Source organism: Oncorhynchus nerka, linkage group LG17 (assembly GCF_034236695.1).
Source record: "Oncorhynchus nerka isolate Pitt River linkage group LG17, Oner_Uvic_2.0, whole genome shotgun sequence".
Lineage (NCBI taxonomy): Eukaryota > Metazoa > Chordata > Actinopteri > Salmoniformes > Salmonidae > Oncorhynchus > Oncorhynchus nerka.
Genome location: NC_088412.1, coordinates 47131326 through 47153349, shown reverse-complemented (window position 1 = coordinate 47153349; position 22024 = coordinate 47131326). Strand labels below are relative to the sequence as shown.

Genomic DNA, 22024 nt, shown 5'->3' with positions numbered 1-22024 from the left:
GATGAATCTGAGTTTGGTGGATCCCAGGAGAACGCTACCTGCCCCAATGCATAGTACCAACTGTAAAGTTTGGTGGAGGAGGAATACAGTTTGGAGCTGTTTTTCATGGTTCGGGCTACACCCCTTAGTTCCAGTGAAGGAAAATCTTAACGCTACAGCATACAATGACATTCTAGACAATTCTGTGCTTCCCACTTTGTGGCAACAGTTTGGGGAAGGCCCTTTCCTGTTTCAGCATGACAATGCCCCCGTGCACAAAGCGAGGTCCATATAGAAATGGTTTGTCGAGATCTGTGTGGAAGAACTCGACCGGCCTGCACATAGCTCTGACCTTAAACCCATCGAACACTTTTGGGATGAATTGGAACGCGAGCCAGGCCTAATCGCCCAACATCAGTTCCCGACCTCACTAATACTCTTGTGGCTGAATGGAAGCAAGTCCCCGCAGCAATGTTCCAACATCTAGTGGAAAGCCTTTCTAGAAGAGTGGAGGCTGTAATAGCAGGGGGGGCACTCCATCAATGAGATGTTCGACGAGCAGGCGTCCACATACTTATGGTCATGTAGTGTATGTGTTGCTTTGTCAAATGTAAAACAATGAATATATCATATGGTGGAGCATGACGTTTACTGTTTGTGCATAAACCCCCTTATAAACAACAAAGTTTACAACGTCAAAGTCCATAGCTCAAGGGAGGAGAATCGCTCCCCTGTTGCCTTGAGACACACGTTTAAAATAAACACGCTGTTATTCAATTCAGAGGAAGTGGAGTGCTGGCACATATCTGTGCTGTGGAGGGAGCATGAAATCCAGACAGATGATGGTGATCGTGTCATGGAGCCTGACGGAGGCATGGTTCTGCTGCCCAGTGTCAAATGTTTGTTTAGACTTGACGCTTGCGGCATTCAGGCGCTGGGTTCACGTGCTAAATGCATGGAGAGGTGTAAGGAAGCTGTGTTGAAAAGGGTAACTGCTTTGTCATGCTGACTGCGTTCTTCTGGACCTGCATCACATCTATAGCTATTTTTATTTATTTAGCAGACGTGACTGACAACTCAGTTATGACCAGTAGGCTACATTTAAGAGTGCACTCAAGCGCTTAATATTTAGTCAACTGGGCAAAACTGGTTGAATCAACGTTGTTTCCACATAATTACAACAACAAGAATCTACGCCATGACGTTGAATCAATGTGGACAACCGATTGGATTTGCAAAGTCATCAACGTAAGGGCCTTTCGTCTTTTTATCACCCAACTATTAACCTAAGTCCAATTTAGTTTGTTAGTTGTTGATTTCACATTGAATTCATGTTAGTTGACAAACTCAACCAAATGTAAATCAAATATAGACGTTGATCTGACGTCTGTGTCCAGTGGGAGAGATGGCTGTTGAAGATGGCAACTGCTGTGACAGATTGTTAACTCGAGAGCCTCTCACGAACATCCTTTCTTGGGTTACTGAAGGTTTGCCTATTTGTTTTTCAGGAAGAGATGGGTAAAACACAGTACTTATAGCAGTAGTATTAGCCTGGCAAGCCACTGATCCTGTAAGCTTACATGAATGTTTTCTGCATGGATATCCACCCGGCGAACATTCATGTACGCTTGCGGGATCGGCGGCTTGCCAGGCCAGGTGAGTAAGTCAATGTGACGTAATGTCAGCTTTCCCCCGAGGACCTCGCCAGAATGATTGATCTCCTCTAATTACCTGTCAGCCTTTCATGTCGTCAGTTAGTCCACAATGAATACAATGGCATACAAATCTGATTTGGTGAACCCGATTATTCCGCCTGCACTTTCCAGGAAAAGCTGTCGGGCTGCTATAAAGCAAACAAACAGTTCTAGTGAAGAAGAAGAAATGGACCCATTCGGGTCAAAACGATGCAGTTCCGTTAACTCTCGGACTAATTCACATAACAGAGGGTCATATTGGTAGTAGGTGCCCGGGCGCACCAGCTAACTTGACACAACTATGGGAAGCATTGGAGTCAACATAGGCCAGCATCCCTATGGAACACTTTTGACACCTTGTAGAGTCCATGCCCTGATGAATTGAGGCTGTTCTGAGGGCAAAAGGTGGTGCAAGTCAATATTAGGAATAAGGAAATGTTTGATATACTCAGTGTATATCTACGGTGTGACAGAGAACCCTAGCCAGCCCTGGAGACGAAGAGTCACCTCAGTGTTACCTGAGCCGTGTGGAGATGACACAAGCTCTTCTTAGATCTGGACTGTAAACCCTGACACTGTCTAAGGGGCCAAGCGAAGCCTCAAGCAGCTCAGTGCCAGGGCAGGACATACATACTGCCAAGGCAGCCGGGTCAATCGACAAGGATATTTTAGCATTGACGGCCAAAACCTCTGAAGCCACTTCACTTCCCCCCATTTGGTCCTTCCTCCTTCCCTCTTTAGTTACAGACAGTAGCAAGCAGCGCCCTTTTTAAAAATCTTCTTTCTTCAAAGTGCCCCGGGCCCGTGGTGTTGAGAAGCGATTAACGGCCATTCTTTTTAAAAGGTTAAAGAAAATTTGGTAAGCATTCTGGAGAAGTCACTTTTCGTGAGCATTCAGGCTCTGCCCAGTCTTTTACAAATACACCAGGAGGAAGGACACCTGCCTGTACTGTATGTGCTGATAGCTACAGAATTGAAAAGAGAAGGCCATAATCATTGTGAGATAAGTTCCCCTCAGCAGAAGGTATTGATTATTTGTGTGTGGTTAGATTTGGAAAATTCAATTAAAGGAGTTGTGCAAAGGATGAATAAATTCTCCCCCTTCCAACCCATACAGAGACTTTGTTATGTTTTAAATCGATGTTGCACTTTTTATATTTTCTTAGGAGGATAGAAAATAAATAACATTTAAACAGTTCTGCTTACGACAGAAACACATTTTAGTTTCTCAGAAACATTTAGTCACGGGCAACCCAACAACGTGTGGACATCTTCTGGGCAGTAACCGATTTTTACTGTCATTTTCCCATAAGAAAACCCTATATAATATGAATTTTCAGATGACAAAATGAGGAGAAAGGGGACGGCTCAGCAGTATAAAAATTGATCAGGCCATAGATGGGTCCATGTTGAGGAAGATTTGTATGTCAGCAGTAATGGGGTGTATTAAAGAAAGGATTCCTTAAATGTAATAAAAGCGATGAGATGGGCTGGTGTTTCCAGGGCCAGGGATAAGGCCCAGGCTTCACCACTATCTGCCACATCAATCCTCTCTCCTCCTCCTCAGACCCAATGCCACCTGTTTGGGAGGAGTTTTATGCTTTTTGATTTAAAAAAAAGGCTGCAAAAAGGAGCAGAGCTGTATATTATTTTAGTGAAACTTAAGCCTGCTTGCAGAGCTGCAGCCTTTAGTTCGATCGCCCCCAGAGGCTTCCTTCAGAGATGATTTCTGACACATGACTATGTCGTTGTATTTTCCAGTTCTCCAGTGAAGGAGAACTATGATTTTACGTTATTGTCAATCAATTAGGTGTGTATTTAAAAACAAAAAAAAATGAAGATCTTTATCTCACTGCTAAATCAAACCACTTGGGCCCTCAGATTTGTCCGTTTGGGATGTGAGTTGCAGTGTCAGTTGTAATTTTCCTCTGAAAGCGGTAACTGTATTTAATCTCTAAATGTGAAGTAGTATCTGATAACATTTTGTTCTCTACAGGTATTGTCTGGCAGCTCCTCTGATTTGATGAAATCCATAATGGCCTTTATAAAAGTAAGTTATTATAGAGCCTACAACTTTATCTCAAAGTGGTGATATTACTGTGTGACAGACAGCAGGGTTACGCTCATGTTTTCCTCTCTGATATCCTCCTGTAGGTTACCGACGGCAACTGGAACAGCTACTCTCTCCTCTTCCTCGGAGATGGCCAGTTGATGAATATAGAACCCGAGCTGTCAGTTGTGAGGCGGAGAGACGTCTCGGAGGTTTGCCTGTCAGTCATTGGGGGAACATGTCAGGAAGTGAAAAGGCAGCGTTAAGACATCAGACACATTTACATTGAGCCCTGTCTCCTATAGAAAGCCTCTCCCTCGCCAGTGACTAATGTTGATTCTACAATAACGGCCGCGACGCAGCGCTGCGAAAATCTTTTTCTTTCAGCGAGCAAACCCCCTTCGTCCTATTAGACCTGATGCTGTGTGAAATCCACCCTCACCATTTCCTCTAGCTACATGGAAAAGTAAAGAAACATGAATACGGGCTCCGAGGAGAGGCTACAATATTCACGTACGTGTACACACACTCAGGCACACACTTCAGTCTCCGGCTCTTTATTTGTCTGTGCCTGGGAAGGCCGAGGCCTCTTGCAGCCCAAGCGACCTAAGCAACAGCTGGTGTGCACAGACACATTTCCTATTTCTGCCCAAGGTGGATCATATAACTCTCACTTTATCACCCTTGGAGGCCATGTGAAGGACAAAATGAGCACGCCCATAAACAAAACTAATGTTTTCATTCTGGCCCTCTGGAGGTGGTAGAAGGGGCCCTTGGCGAGCCAACACCCCCCCACCACCACTCCCGCTAATCCAACCCACCTCCGGCTTGGCTCCTACCCGTGTCAACTTATACCTCGACCCCACCAACCCTTTCCTCTTCGAGCGTCCCACTTTCCTTCGGTCTCACCCCCCGTCTCCAGCCCACTACCCATCATGACACAGGCCACTTAGGCCAGCACTATGGCGATGCTTTGAATGTGGTGCATGAATTTATGAATTTATACAATTTTCTATATGTAATCTCTAGTCATAAATACAATAGGCCTGGTATGCATTTATGAAAATGACAGCGTTTTGGTAATTGTTTTTTTCTTCATCTGTTGTCCCCTTCCTCCCAGTCCTTCCACAGTAGTACTTCTAAAGGCACAGGCCTCTGGATATCTCGCCCTTCCCTCTCCTATCTCGAGTGTTATTGGCTGCAGGGCCAGCGGCTGCAGATACACAGCATAGCAGCCGGCCCTCAGTGACCCGATAACATTTATCGTTGTAATGGATTTTTTTTTATGCCTGTCATTAACTCACAGGCAGAGGGGGAAAAAGATTGCTTGTACCATTTTCTTTCTGTGGTATTTCGACTTTATGACATTATGTTCAGATATGTAATCTTCCTAGTTTTAGGGCCTGTCTGACCTGTCACTGCTTTCTGTGTTTAAATGCATAGCCCTTTGTGTGCTGTGTGGACTCTCCTTGTATCTAGCTATTGTAATGAATATTTTATGAAGCTAAATTAAAATGGTTGAAAGACATGGTTTGGCTAATTATTGTCTGGCTACGACACAGTGCAACACTATTACCGCCAGTGATTTAGCTAGCTGAAGACTTGGAGAAGGTGGACACTTTACGAGGGGCTTATTTGAAACTGCTTCCGACGGATATAATATATGTGCTGGCAATACGGCTGTAAAAATCGAGGTTCATCGAAAAGTCATATCTGAGGTGATTTAATTTTTCAAGAAAAATACAGTTTGTACAAAATAATTGTAATGATGGAACAAACATTTGGAAATATTGAAAAACAATTCAAGTTAAAAACAAAACATAAAAATGTAAGTTTGATGTACATAATTAGGCATTGACAAAACACCAACCATTCATGTTGACAGGAGGATTATCCCTACAATAAAGATTATACACTAGTAGCATTTCTCCATGAGTCCTATTGGTCCTTGGTGGTCAGTGACTGAGGCACTGTGCATAGTTTGCTTTTCAGTAAGTTTTCTTTCTACCGGGTAGCGACTACTCTGATTCTTACTCCCAGGTGGAGGCGGCTCGGCAATCTGGACAAGGTTGAAGTAGAAGAGGAGGCCCGGGAAGTGGTGGAAAAGAACACTGACACCAGGAGAGGAAACAAATCAGGCAGCCTGGCCAGAGGGGCCAGCGCCATGCTCATAAAGCACAAACCAGCCATGGCCACGATGGAGATGTAGAACTGCAGGAGAGATTGAGAGAGAGAGAGATGGAGAGAGATTTTTCAGGTCTATAGTTTTCTAAGGGAGTTAAGCCGTCACAGTTAGACCACGAGCCAAATCAGAAACTGATTTTGACATGCCATTCAAATTGATAATGTCCTAATGACATTTTACATGAATAGATTTTAGATTAATTAAGGGCTGGATTCTATCAGATCCGCGAAAGCCGATACCAGCATAGCAGGTTTTTTGGGGGGTAGTGTTGGAGGTGGAACTGGGTTAGAGCGGTCAAATCTACAAGTGTTATCCTGCATTATACCTAAAGCAGACATCGCAATTGGCTGCACGGAGTAAGTAGCACGAAGAGAAATCTCCATTCCAGTTCGAACACTGGAAGGTGAGACGTAATCTCCAACTCAATTAGGCTGGTAGACATCCTCATTACTTCATTTAATGATTTTCAATTTCAAATATTTCTGTATAGCCTACACTTTCTCGTTCTGAACTGCTAACGTGAGTGGGATGGGTGTGGCTTAGTCATAATAACTATTCAAAGTAGACAAGATCAAAAATAAAATGAGGCATTGCATGACGATCCCGCATCACAGGACACTCCCTCATCACAAGCTGACATTTATGTTGCCTCGGCCGGTGCGTCCCGAACAGAAAGGCAAACAGTGTTGGTAGCAGGATCAACATTAACATGTCTATTTGGGACCTACGGGCCAAGGGATCAGTGAGGGTAGGTTGCGTAAGCGTCTCCGTATGAGACCAACCCTATTAAACCCTAGCCCCAACTCCGGGCCTCCTTATTTATGCCTCTTGTGTAAATAAATATATCTAGGCAAAACTTGTGTTAATGACTCTATAAAAAGACACCACTTCCTTCTCGTGATCTCCCACACCGCACAGCACCGCCCAGTAGCGGTGTCACTGGCTACGTCCCAATCCCAAATGGCACCCTTTTCCCTATACAGTGCACTACTTTTTTTACCAGAGCCCTACAGTCAAAAGTAGTGCACTATAGGGAGTAGGGTGACATTTGGGATGCACCCCATTTCTGTCGCTAAGGGAGGGGAGGGTGCAGCTGTAGAGCTGGGCAGGGCCAGGAAGCCATGTCAGACGCCTGCATCTTAAATAAGTGATAAATAATACTTGGGGCCTGGCAGTGGCTTTCATCCCAGGCAGCTTACACAGCTTACAGTCCGTGGCACATTATATTTATTTATACAGTTGCAGAGATATGCATCTTCTCACGATGATGCAATTCAGGCTATGAAATTACTGTAGCTAGGTTTCCATCCAATAGGTGACAGATTTTCATGCAAATGTTTAAAAAATCTGCATAAAGAAAATATGCCCATTTCCCACCAGTGGTGTTTCCACCAATCAAACTTCGGTGCGTGATGACGTAGTCGACACAACATGTACTGTTTCACTTCATTTGTCATGTACGGAAAAAAACAATGTAAAGTTCTACGTGTTTCCATTGTACTAAAACATTGTTATATAGTTAAATAGCAAACTCTGGTCTTGACATGTGCATTCTAGCCAACAGCTTGCTGATACTGTGCGGGTAGGCTAGTCTACATGATGAGATTATTATGGATAAAAGACCGAATATTTTTTTTTTGTCAAACGGCAGTCAAGCATCGATCATCGTGTCACCAGAATAAGACCCTTGATATTTATTGGAAAGGAGCATCAACAACACGTTCACCACCCTGTGAAGTTCAGCGTAACTTATTTCATCCGTAGCCTAATAAACTGCATGCTTTCCCCGAGTCATAGTGGGAGGACCACACACCATATTATGCAGTGGACAACAGCTCATAATAATGTCCGGAACGGAGCAAGTGGAATGGCATCAAACACCTGGAAACCTTGTGTTGGACGTTTTTGATGCCATTCCACTGATTCCGCTCCAGTCATTACGAGCCCGTCCTCCCAAATGAAGGTGCCACCAACCTCCTGTGATATCATCGCGTGACTCCAAGTTTCACTTCGATATGAATGGTTATTATATTCATATTTGCGCATAAAAGACGTTTCCACCGCCATTCAGCACATCATTTATTTTATAGACACAAAAAGACCCCACCAATCTCCCTGTTTCCGTCACAGCTGTCGTGATTTGTTTGTTTTCTACGGTATGACTTTACATCAAAACTGTGGATGGAAACGTGGTTAGTGACAACAACCTTCTGAAATTACCATGAAATTACTGTGACAAAAACCTCCAGCTCATCTTCCCACCGGGTGGCTGTGAACATTTTTTTTTTACATATCTGAAGTAACTTGAGTAAGGTAAAGAAAATATTGGGCAACCCCTGCCCTACCCACTACTAGAACAGACAACATTGCAACTATCTGCCTGGTAAAGAACGCAATCTGTGTTGTCTTTGCAATCGGATAAATGTTTCGATATGAATGGATGAATGAATACTTTAGCATTTCCATTTCACAGAGAGACATAGAGGTGGTCCATGCTGGGCATACGGATGGGGCGGTGGTCGGGCCCCAGGCGCAGCTCGTCTACTGAGCAATGCTCCGAGGGCGGAAAAGCAGGTATACGCTGACGAACAGGAAGGCCAGGGAGGTGACCACGTACCAACAGACCTTCCTTCAGTAACAATGGCAGCATACTGCGGAGGAAAGATAGAGGGGCAGCACAAGAACAATGTAGTCTCTCAGAAACACATATCTCCATCCAATAAACTCTGACTATGCCACATAAAGACAGACGTGTGTTTACAATTCAGACAGCCGTAGTAGGGCCTTCTTAAATCCAACAAAACCCCATCTATTCATTGGCAAAATAAATGCCCATCACATTTCTTTTTTAAATACATACTTCGCCAGTTCAACAAAGCCAGCACATTCAGACGCTCTTACAATAACTGTGCTTAAGAAACCATTTGACTAAATTATGCAATTATGTCTTCAATTTACCCAAACAAAAGATGTATGTCTCCATCAATGGGTGGAGTGGAGATGCACAATGCGGGCCCTGTCAGTTAGACTGTACTAGAGTTGATACACAGAATGACTTGCTGTCCCTATACAAGACATGCTTAGAGGAGAGGTATGCTGGCAATGCAGTGTAATCCACAGACATCCCTATACTAAACCACACGCACAGCAATTAGTACTGCTGGAAGAAGTTAACGACAGCTGGTGAAAGTTAGTCCGTTTCGCTTCCTCTCCGACTGTTCCCTTCATACCGACATCATTTGAATCTTTACGTGACTCTTCCGGGAATAAAACCATCCATAGAACATCAACACAAACATTCATCTGACAAAGCATCCTATACTTTCCGAGGATTTGTCCAACAGCGATTTTAGGAGTTTACATTCAATGGACAGGATTGTACTTTTTTTTTTGAATAGTCTCTCCTATGACCTTTAACCTGGTCTGTTGGTCTGCTATTATTGGCCAGTATACTTTCTCCATCAGTGGTTCCCCCTACTGTAGCTTCTTACGTGAACAGGGAGGCCTGTAAAAAACAGATGGCTGGCAGAGGGAGGTCATTCAGTAGTAGGCAAACGTGGTCTAGGGGAAGACAGAAAGCATTGGAGGAGAACAGGTTAAACACCCCTAAATTATACACATTTCATTGAACAATAAACACCCTACGGGCCCTGGTCAAAAGTAGTGCACTACATAGGGATTAGGGTGCCCATATGGACGCGGCCCTTCCCTCCCCGATTGTATAACCACAGTGGTACTCTTTGCGCATCCAGTTACACTCCTTCCTATAGCCCCGAGAATTGATCAACCACAAACAGAGCCCTCCTCTGCTCCACATCCCGGCGTTCCTCCCTAAGCCATGGACATTGCTGATTGGTCCAGGGACAGACAGGTGGGAGATAGAACTCAATCGTTAACGCAGCAACAGATCAGCAAAATCTGGAACCAAATCCCACTGTGCAGTAAAACCTAGATAACCTATAGCGCTTAGAGTTGCCTGTTTCTGTTTTATATACTGCACTGCGGTTGGTGAGGTAAATGATTAGCAACCGCATGCAGGCAGGAAGGCACACACACACACACACACACACACACACACACACACACACACACGTGAGCACGCACACCCCTACTCCCCTCTACTCACAAGGCAGGCAGGATGATTGATTTTTCGTGAACTTGGAAGGAGAAGAGGAAGAATGCCCGAGAGGAATTTACCTCAAATGGAATCAAACATCAGAAAACAAGACAAGAATAGTCACTTACCAAGGGAAGTTCGAACTGCCAATGAGTAGTGTTCACCAATAGTTTGATTGACATAGGCAGGATAGCCAGGAGAGTGTTGGCCAAACTGAAAAGAAAACAATAACAGAGAAGAATGACGTAATCTATCATCATTCATAGAAACAATGCTATGATAAATCGGACCAAATAGTGAATGGCCCAGCCCAGAAACCTAAACCTCATGGTGAAACCGAACTGTGCGGCTGCTGGCTCGTTACACCCATAAGACCACCAGCTATGTGGGAAATGTATCAAATACTGGCCCGCTTAGGGCACCCCAGCATTAGTTTAACCCTTGAATTGTCACTCACTGGGGATAGACAGAGGAAGGGAGGGGTGAGAGGGGAGGGGACCAGAGGGGTACCTCCACTCCGGCTGAAGGGGTAGGGATAGGGTAAGGTAGGGCAGCACATGAGTGAGAGGTGAGGGCAGCTGTGTCATGGGCCCCATTAAGGCCTAAAGGGCCCCTGGGGAAAAGGGGCAACAGGGCCCCCAACATGGGGCAAGAGGAGTGCTTAGAGGGGTAATGGATGGGTGGGCTATGGAAGTGGGCTGGAGGGTCAGGGTGATTTAGAGTACAGTTCACAGATAATTTTCTGGGGTTGTTGAGAACAATTTAGTGGTATTCCACAACCATAAACCATCAACTGTAACAGTAAGGTGACCAGTGATACCAGGCCATAGAAAGACGTATACCCTTCCTCCCCTCACAACATACAGTTATTATAATATTCACCCATGACCAACAATATCTAGTGTTTTCATTTCTGTTAAATACGCTGCAGTCACAGAACTCCCAGTTAATCCCTGGTCTTAACAGTCTGGCAGGAACTTGTCCATCCTGTTCAGAGTGCACACCCCTAAATATAGCCCCACGGGTTATTCAAGCACACACCACCATGACGATGAGAGAAGGGTTCTATGACTGACTGTAGCCTCTCCTCATTCATGTGGACCTTAGGGGAGAATAATCTTTGACGCCACAGAAAAGTTAGCTGTATCTTGCTTTCCCCACCCCCCAAACAGAAATGGTTCAAATAGTTTATTGTGGATTTCCAAATCTGAAATCTCATCAGCAAATTGCCAACAGTTGTCAGAGGGCCGATAAAAGCCCATAGCAGCTGGTAGCGCTCAGTATTCAGAAGCTGCTCTCGCATATTATTGCAAGGGATAATCTTCATTTCACTCTGCTATAACACAGAGGCTCTCGTGTGAGGCTTCTCAGAGAGCGAGAGAGAGAGAGAGAGAGAGAGAGAGAGAGAGAGAGTAGGGACAGAAAGAAAGATAATGAAATGGAGTGAGAGAGAACGATAAAGAGATGGAGAGGGGGATTACCCGAGGTAGAGCTGGGTATCAGTGGACAGGATGGTCTTGATCTTTATCAGGCCGTTCAAGCTGCACCCATGTGTTGGCCACTTGATCCTGTCAACACACACACACACACACACACACACACACACACCTTTAAATACGAAAATAGCTCACTTCCTATACCGATATACTTTTTATTTTGAATGAAGTGTTGATAATCCATGTGAATCAAATACAATGTGTTACAAAACTCATCACAAGCCAAGTGTTTCAAATGTAGAAACTCACATATATGGTATTGCAGTATGCAATGTTTTGAAGAGAAGCAAACAAGTGGCGTTGCTCCAAGTAAAAATGGCCCAACTGAAAGTGCAATAAAAATCCCTTCTGTGCATTCCACAGTGTATTGACACAGGATATGCTTCGGGAAGCATTACCAGCCTCATAAATCGCCCTTGCCAGGGTCATGGGATGTCACTAGAAGCAATGCACTTATTTGTACACTTGGGGACAGAGGGTTAAATGTTCAAAAGATAATCACATTACAACAACTTCCGCATACTTTGGCACATTCACATTCAGACCACCCCATAGAAGACCACTGTAGTGTCACAGTGTCCACCCATCACACCCACCTAAGGCAGATGGAGTTAGGACCGTTGTGATTTAAGTGCCCTAGAAGTTGTTCTGGGATCAGATATTAAGGCCCCCTGCTGTTTCTGTGATATTAAACAATGTAGAAATGCAATGCATAGATCAGTGTAACCCAGGGTTTCCCAAACCTGGTCCTCTAGTACCCCAACAGCACAAATTTTTATTGTAACCCTGGACAAGCACACCTGATTCAACCTGACAAGTAATCATCAAGCCCTCGATGAGCTGAATGAGGTGTGTTTGTCCAGGACTACAACAAAAGTGTGTACTGTTGGGGGTACTGGAGGACCAGGGTTAGGAAACACTGGTCTAACCGTGTCTTGCGACAGTGTGGTCCCTTCTATAGTGTGAATTTCTACGAGGTCCTCTGGGCCTTGCTACAGCTGCTAAGAGCACAGCTGTGTGTGTGTGGAGGTTACGGACAGGCCCAGTCAGCAGGCAGGCCGTATTGCCGACATCTAGGCCTCATCTCTGCTCGAACACCCCCCCCCCCCTCCTATAGCCTCGCCAAATAAGTACCCTACCGGAATGTCCCCCCAATGCCGCCTGGGCTGAGTTCAACACATGAACCATGGGGTTCGGCAGCAAATGTGGGTTAATGCCGTTGGTGGCGCTCCTCACCTATAAGCCTCTGTGGAATGTCACAGGCTGCAGCATTTGGTGCCATTTTTGTGAAGCAGGAAAACTGAGATGGCCAGAGTGCTGTTTGATGGGTAAACTTACAACTTATCCTCCCGCCCCGCCCCTCCCCTCCTCACCCCCGATCCCCTCCTCCTCACCCTCCCACCACTTCTCGCCATGTCCGCTTTTCTTGGCCCAGCTTCCGCACAATTTCACAATTAGTTCAGAGAGGCTTCACCTGGAGCCCCTCGCACCGCGGCCCCGTAGGGCTATGGAGTCGCTCACACCCTGTGTATTATGTTTGTATCGTTTCATAAACAAACAACTGCCATGCATACTGCCATCCTGACCAGCCTCACAGAATTTTCAATTACTTCTCACTTCACCGCACCTTGGGTGCCACCTCCGGGAATGGGTAGGTCTACAGGACACGTCGGGCATAGGGGAGGTTTCAAAAAGCTGAGCCGCGAGCCTTGGCCTCAGCTGCCGACCCCCTCTACACCCCCCGACCCCCCCCTCATCCTCCTCCCCCATAACAGTGTTACTTTACCTCAGCACCTCGATCATGACTCGCTTTCAACAGTGCCGCGGAAGTGTTTGCGATGCTGCTCTCACTAATGTCCCCCGTGTGATCCATCATTGTCCGTTCGTCTTTAATTTCCTCCCCCCTCTCCTGCCCTCCCTCGTTCTTTCTCCCTTCTCTTCCAGTGTGGCCTCGCTGTGTGTACATACACACGTGTAAGTTCACTTATCAAGGACGCAGCGGTTTGGCTGACAACATTTTGCACAACGAATGGATGAACTCTGACACGGATAGCATTGGACCCTGGCACCACATCACATGGCTAAAACATGGCCCCACAATGATGTGCTGAAATGACCCTGGCAGTAAATTAGCTAGATTTATCTGTACCCCCCCACCTAGTCCCCCCCCCCGACCATTCAACATTGTATTCCTCTGTTTTCTACGATCCTGCATGGGATCCATTTCCAATTTGCTAAGCACAGAGGAATTGAGTGTGTGTGTGTGTATGCGTGCGTGTGTGTGTGTGTGAGTGAGAGAGAGCATGTAGGCTGTGGTTTAAAGAACAGGGGGCACGGCGCACCACTCCGGTCTATAAGGGGCAGCACTGTGTTAACTACCTGTAGGCTGTGGTTTACTCCGGTCTATAAGGGGCAGCACTGGCTACCTGTAGGCTGTGGTTTAAAGAACAGGGGGCACGGCGCACCACTCCGGTCTATAAGGGGCAGCACTGTGTTAACTACCTGTAGGCTGTGGTTTAAAGAACAGGGGGCACGGCGCACCACTCCGGTCTATAAGGGGCAGCACTGTGTTAACTACCTGTAGGCTGTGGTTTAAAGAACAGGGGGCACGGCGCACCACTCCGGTCTATAAGGGGCAGCACTGTGTTAACTACCTGTAGGCTGTGGTTTAAAGAACAGGGGGCACGGCTCACCACTCCGGTCTATAAGGGGCAGCACTGTGTTAACTACCTTAGCCCCCTCGTCTTTCTACCACCAACTGATTTCAACTTGGCAGATATTGTGGTCCCTCAGGTAAAAAACGCAGTTATCACTGTAGATCACGACAGTCTCCTAAACGATGGGTACATCCTAAATCAGGGCTATTCATACAGGGGTGGAGCAGCAGAGGTAATCCTCAAATGTTTTTTGTTTTTTGATTGAATATCACTAGCGACAACAGAATAAATCGATTTTGAATTACATACCTACAGTAGAAAACAGGAAAATATTTGATTTCTAATGATGTCAACTTAATAGCTAATTACACTGGAGTAATCTGACATAGGCTTTGAAAAAGCACCCGCGCTTCACTAGTCGTGGCAAGTGCTGTTGCTTTCTCGACCAAAACATGGCTAACCTTTATTTAACCAGCGGCTGCTATTAGCTAGGAATGTGTTTGGCGTTATATTACCTTTCTAATAGGCTATGTTAGAGACTACACTTCATCTTCCGATTATAGAACTGTGGGGATGTCAAAATAATGAAAAGCTATCTACCAAATATCGTCATATTAAAATGTTGATTACTTCTTCCCATTATCATTCACCTGATGATAATACAAGATGTTAAAAAAGTGTTTTGCTAACATATGATGGGGGGTCCCTGTGTTACCAGTTTGCCTGGGCAGGGGCAGTGTTGTAAATGAACTGAGTAAAAATATTTTGAAGTACTACTTAAGTCATTTTTTTGGGGTACTTTATTATTTATATTTTTTTTTACAACTTTTACGCCAATACACTCCTTAAGAAAATATGCACTTTTTACACCCATACATTTTTCCTGACACTCAAAAGTACTTGTTACATTTTGAAGGCTTAGTAGGACAGGAAAATGGTCCAATTCACACACTTATCAAGAGAAAAGTGTGGTCATCACTACTGCTCCCTGATCTGGCGGACTCAAAAAACTGAAATGCTTCTTTTGTAAATGATGTCTGAGCGTTGAAGCCCCTGGCTATTTGTAAAAAAAAGAGAAGAAGAAAATCGTACTGTCTGGTTTGCTTAATAAAAGGAATTTGAAATTATTTATAACATTTACTTTTACTTGTGATACTTAAGTATATTTAAAAACCAAATACTTTTAGACTTTTACTCAAGTAGTATATTACTATGTTCTATTAAGGTATCTTTACTTTTACTCAAACATGACATTTGGGTACTTTTCCCGCCACTGGGCGGGGTTCCCTAGGCAACAAAAGTCTGAAAACTCATGTCTTACATCCATCTTTATGTCAAAAGACTGGGCTGTGGATGAAGAACCTGGTTTGGTCACCACAACATTCCAGAACAGGGATCTAGATTCAGCCGTGGGACGATTTTGGTTGGAGAACCGGAACATAATTATAATTATTTGTTGCACTGCAAATTTCCCAAAAATAGATTGTACTTGAAAATAACAATCATTTGATACCTTGAGACACGATCATGTCTCTTGATTTATTTGTGGGAATACATGGTGAACAGGCTTCCTAAATTAAACACACGTTTAGCTGAAATCCTGGTGAATTTAGTAAAAGAACATTTTAACTAAAACTTTGGGGGGGCCAAAAAACATAATTTACTGTTGTCGACCCGTTCTAGAAACTTTAGGTGACTCACATCGCAGGATATTAGGGAAAGAACTTGACCCTGTGTGGTTCTGTTGGTAAAGCATGATGCTTGCAACGCCCGGGTCGTGGGTTCGATTCCCACGGGGGAACCAGTACGAAAATGTATGCACTCACTACTGTAAGTCGCTCTGGATAAGAGCGTCTGCTTAATTATGTAAAACGTCAACTTGAGAGTATGACTAAGTGGCTTGAACACTGAAACATGTTGGGGACAGTATCAATTACACAGTATGTACCTCGAAGAGGCCCCACTCCACAGGAAAGAGGCAGTACAGGGCCTGTCTGGGGTCAGACAGGAATGGCAGCCAGCAAACATCACCAGGACTGTTACAGTGATCTTTACTAGCAGGAACAACCTCGGTAGAAGGTGGGTGAGAAGACAAATGATAAAGTACACCGAACCTTGAAATGGAACCCTTATCTACTGCACCAGAGTCAGATTAACTTGTGGATACCATTTGTATTACTCTGTGTCCAGTATGAAGGAAGTTAGAGGTAGTTTCGCAAGCCAATGCTAACTAGCGTTACTGCAATGACTGGAAGTCTATGGGTATCTGCTAGGTCATTGCGCTAGAGCTAGTTAGCAACTTCCTTCAAAGTGCATGCAGACACATAAAAATGGTATCCACTAGTTCATCTGACTGAGGAAAATCCCGAAGTATCACTTTAAAACGGTCAAATACCCCAAACATAAACTCACTCGGGCACTGTCTGTACATTAACTCTAAATTAAATCCATGTTTATTTGTCACATGCGCCGAATACAACAGGCGTCGGTAGACCTTACCATGAAATCCTTACAAGCCCTTAACCATTAAGCACTATAAATGCACTTGTAAAGCAGTAAAACGTTCAAATGAATATTATCAACCGTATGCAGGGGCTGAATTTCAGCTCTCTCTCTGTTGTTCTCTCTCACATGTTCCTCTGAGATTGATGTAGCGGACACCAAAAAGACAACAGCTGTGTACCATGACTGTCCGTGCATCCCAAGTTAGTCAATGTATGTTGTGAAGACCATGCATCAGCTAAAAGTATTTCACAGTAGGTCAGCTGTAGAAGTTGTGTGGTGGTAAAGTTGCACACACAGGAATAGCTGAGGAGCTTGGGCATGGCGATAGTGTCATCTGGACATATCTTCCCCTACCCATCTAATCCAGCTATCCATTTGCTACCAGATGCCCTTGGTACATTGTTACTAGATAAACAAATGTGAGGACACTAGTAACAGTCATCCAACCGGATTGCCTCGCCTCAATAACTCTGCTACTCTGTTTGGGAGAGTGGCAGAGTAGACATAGTATAGGCTACTTCATGGGGCCATGTTTTGTCCACTGGCTACAGGAAGTTGTGGATTCAGAGTATTTCTTGAAAAAGAATCATTCTGACTGTGATTCAGAGTTAATGAAAATAATCTGATCTTTGATGCTTTTTTCCCCATCAGACTTGATGGTAAACTGATTGTCTGATTGATTAATTTTATAGAGTGAAATCATACATTCTCTGCTGGCTCTCAACACAACATCTTTCCACACACACAAACCTCCTTAGCCAGGGCTGTAAGTCTAAGTCAGCTAACTCACCCTCGGCCTGCCAGGTCCTGCTTGAAACACTTGCCCAGTGAGTAGCAGAAGAAGGGCAGGGAGTGGTAGAGCTCCATCTGTTTATAGTTGAGGGGCCAGGACGAAGGCCCAGGCCCAGACCCAGGCCCACCACACCCCATAGGGCCCAGGCCCAGGCTTACACTGTTGTATTTCACGCCAGGTTAAAGAATATAGACATGACGACACGGTTAACCCCGAGAACACGTGGACATTGGTCAATATGGATCGGGCCAAATTGAAATGTTTCCAACAGAAGAAACTATAAAAAGCATACGCATGACCATGGTAGTAATTGAAACAGAACACTTTGGAGATGATGGAGAAAGGATCAGTCCAAAGGGGAAGACACAACAGTTCACCCTGACACAAGACTGAATCCAAACATTATACACGGTTGATTGTTTGTGCATTTTACATTTACTGGACTTTACACAGCATTTGTCAATAGCGAAATCGGAAAATAATCCTGACACATTCAGAAACATTATAAAAAATATGACTTGAAATGTTGGAGTGGGTGCAAGATAAGAAGATACGATGACAAGGGTTTGAAGGACAAGTCTAAGTGGTGTTTCCAAGTGGCCACACACCTCTCCAAAGTGTACCCAGTACATAAGTCCTTTCAATGCACTTTTATGACTCAATGAAAGAGCCTTCAACTATCAGATGCTTTTTTGAGCTCTCCTAGCTTTGCCATTGAGGGACTAAAGGAAGCACACTTGTCGTTTTTTTTGGTCTGGAACACAGCCCTGTGTCCCCAACATCCCAAAATAAATCACAATCTGTTGACCGCTTATCCTATTGCCGACATGCTATAAAATACAATCTTACAGCATTATGCTTACCAAAGGCACATCAGACAAACAGATTGTAATTTTGGTGCGCATAGAATGGAGTCACGAGTGCATTCAAGTGTGTGTTTGGCGCCTCATTTTCCCCACAATACGACAAACACAGGCTCATTGTGTTCAGGACAACCCAGGGTATATCACCTGTCCTCCTTATAACTGTAGATCCATCACAGTGATGATAAAACGTTGATCATGTAAATGACATGAGTTTTCAAATATGGGACTGTTAACATTTGGGCTCAGGGGTGTGTGGTTTGCTTGTATGACGTCGAAGCAGTATTTATTATACTCCTCACTGTCTGCAGCAATTCCCTCATTCAACCTGACCTCTGATGTCATGTACACCATGTTGCTGTACAGCCGCTGCGATCCAACGTAGGAGCTTATCAATGACAACATTTTCAACCCGTATATGGGATGACAGGGGCTGTGAGTGGAAAGGGCTACAGTTCATAGAGTTTCTAACGCTGGTCAGTCAGAATCTGTAGTGCAGTGACAGAGACAGCTTTGGTTTTTAAAAGACAACTGGAAATGCCCGAGGTCGATGAGAATAAGGCCTGGATAGAGCAGGATACGGGACTGTAATCCTCTTCATTTTTCTAGTTCTACAGATTCTTTGCTTTTCTAGATTGAGTATCTTTGTTTTTCTAGTAACGTTTTAGTTACAAGCAAACAGAGGACATGTACATGACAGAATTCTGCCTTACCTTCTCTTGTTCGATCCTTCACTGAGGTAAAAAAGAAAAGAAAAATGAAGTAAAGCACAACGGCAGGAACATATATCAGCAGATCTGCAACAGGAACTGAGAAAATATACATGTATTATTCAGTCCCCAAAAAGATGAATATTAAGTGAATCATCCTATTCATTGTCTTCCGACAGGTGGCGTCTTCCGACAGGTGGCGTCTTCCGACAGGTGGCGTCTTCCAACAACTCTTCGACGCTCGTCCCTCAACCGACAGTTAATGCCGAGGGAGTCGTAATGCTATCTGATGTAAGACATTGCTTCCTCTTGTGATAAATGAATGACATACAGTACAATCAGTATGTATATTCTCAGACAGGATAGAAATGTGCAGAAAGAAAGCAAATTCTTCATATCGAGCCATGAAATGAGTCCCTTTTTTGCGTTCCTTTGATATTTTTTGGGTAGAAATAATGCACCAATTCTGTATTTTAAAAGCCTGATATACAGGGCGCTCCGACTGTATTGGGACAGTGACACATTTTCTGTTGGTTTTGTCTCTGTGCTCCAGAACGTTGGATTTGAAATGATACAATGACTATGAGGTTAAAGTGCAGACTGTCAGCTTTAATTTGAGGGTATTTTCATCCATAACGGGTGAAACGTTTAAAAATGACATCCCTTTGGTACATAATCCACCCATTTCAGAGGACCAAAGTATTGGGACAAATTCACTTATGTGCATTAAAGTAGTCAAATGTTTAGTATTTGGTCCCATATTCCAAGCACGCAATGATTACATCAAGCTTGTGACTCTACAAACTTGTTGGATGCATTTTCTGTTTGTTTTGGTTGTGTTTCAGAGTATTTTGTGCCCAATAGAAATGAATGAATGGTAAATCATTTCTAAACACTTCTACATAAATGTGGACGCTACCATGATTACGGAATGTCCAGAATGAATCGTTAATAATGACGAGTGAGAAAGTTGCAGTCTCACAAATATCATATTTGTGCATAATCATGGTAGCATCCATATTAATGCCCCTGAACAAGGCAGTTAACCCACTGTTCCTAGGCGTAGATGATGATATTGAAAACCACAAAGGGGGGGGGTTTAACAGCTGTTTGATACCTGTCCTTCAGTAGTCTTAGCTGTGGCTCTCGTAAACATCTTATGGGCTAAGCTTTCATAGCCTTGAGACGTGTGCAGTTCCACCCACTCTGGGTATATCCGCTTGGCTCTGCAGGGAAGCACATAGACATGGTGACATAGTGTTAGAAATAACTTGTGTGCGTGTGTGTGTACAAACAGACTTAGACATGAGCACAGAGTAGGCTATGTTAGGCTGTTAGGAGGGGGGGGGGGGCAGTCTAAACCCCAGCATTTCAAGTTGTTGAAGTACCTGGATGGATAAAGAAGAATGAGTTCCTTAGCTATTGCTAAAAACCCATACAAATGCAAGACAATAGCATAGGCTATTGGACAGGTGCATCAAGACCAGCCTACCATTCATAAACAGGCAGATTATATGTCACTTCTTGCCAGTGCCGTTGAGTTTCGCCCCTTACATAGGTGGTTTGCCAGCCACTGGAAATAAGATAAATATGTGAATATGCTGCTAAATGATAATATCTACTAGCTAGCTACAGCAATAATATGCAGAGGAAGAGAGCACAGTCATGCTGCTGAAGAGTGGCAGCAAGCTGACTCTCATATTTTTGTTCGTCTAATGGCCATAATAATTGCACCAAAATACCGGCTGCCTTTCACCACTCAAAATCAGCAATTTGATACGTTTACAATGACACGCTAGCTAGCTAGCTATGTTCGGAACTGAGAGCTGTCAGTGAGCACTGCAGGTGCAGCATTAGCACAAATAAAGCTAGCTAGTCCACTTCCTACCTGAATACGAGTTCAAGGATTTACAGCCCATCTCGCCGTAAAACCGAGCAAAACACAAAGGGATACAAGACTCCAGTTCTCCATGCCCGCGAGCATAAAATAGCTTTATTATCGGCAACAAAATGCTTTAATTTTCGGTGCATGTTGCAGATTCCTGCAGGATTGTTGTTTACACTTCATGGACACGTCAGAGCAGGCGCTGGGTGATGACGTCCCTCTCTTCCTCTGTGCCTTTTGGATTAGAGATGGATGATGCTGAATGAGGTCGATATATAGAATATTCGATCCTCATCAAAATTGGCATAAACCGACATGTTCACATCATGTGTCAAAAATGCACAGGTAAGAGGTTGAAAAAGCAGAGATAGTAAAGGATGTATCCATTTTATTTGATCATTTGTGATTTGGAGATTTATGGAACCAGTTTTCCACAAATGTCCTTTTAAAATGGCAGTGGTAGGCACACATGAGTTTGAACGCTTAGCAACCGTTTCCAGGTGTTGGTCCAAATGATAAACGAATGCCTAGTCTGAACATTAGACTGACTTATTTTCATACAAATGATTAGCCTGAAACGTCTGTGATGAGTGCTATGAAAGCCATGATTCTCTCTGGAGGATTGACATAAAGGAGAGAGGCTATAGACTAATCACAACAATATGTGACAACAATATGAGGTAATTTATGAATATCAAAATACTGTAGCAGATTATACTGTGTCACCAAGGTGCTTGTTGTCACCTTCAGTCCAGTTACTTTCTGCCAGAGGCACATCCTGTATGACCTTTCAATCCAGTGACATCTACATTACAACCATGTCTCTGTTTCCATTCTGAGGGGTAAGAAGGTATTGGATAAAACACATCACTTCTTTGTGGTTCACGCATCAATTATTTATAAATAATAATAACCTCGGACAACTGCTGATTTGCAATGACTTTCATTACAATGAGAAGCCTATAACTCATTGATGGCCATTAGTTATTAATACCCTGGTGTGCCAGCTTTACTTTGTCATTTATTGCTTAATCTCTGTGCCTTTTAAATATTCAGTAACTGCTGTATCTACATTTACTGTCTATGATCT

At 44.0% G+C, this 22024-nt stretch overlaps 1 long non-coding RNA gene across 3 annotated transcripts; it reads right to left on the bottom strand.

Annotated features, from left to right (window-relative positions):
• Nucleotides 1–5430: 5430 nt before the first annotated feature.
• On the bottom strand, nt 5431–21128 carry LOC115145338 (uncharacterized). Of its 3 annotated transcripts, none has more exons than XR_010459464.1 (6): nt 20938–21128; nt 20167–20275; nt 19053–19073; nt 11507–11593; nt 10154–10238; nt 5431–9469 (listed from the first exon to the last, which is right to left on the bottom strand). It is a non-coding gene; the product is annotated as an uncharacterized LOC115145338 (long non-coding RNA). The 3 variants fall into 3 exon arrangements; XR_010459463.1 differs by having other exon boundaries at nt 5431–5934; XR_010459465.1 differs by lacking the exons at nt 19053–19073; nt 20167–20275; nt 20938–21128 and adding an exon at nt 16127–17590 and having other exon boundaries at nt 5431–5934.
• Nucleotides 21129–22024: the final 896 nt, after the last annotated feature.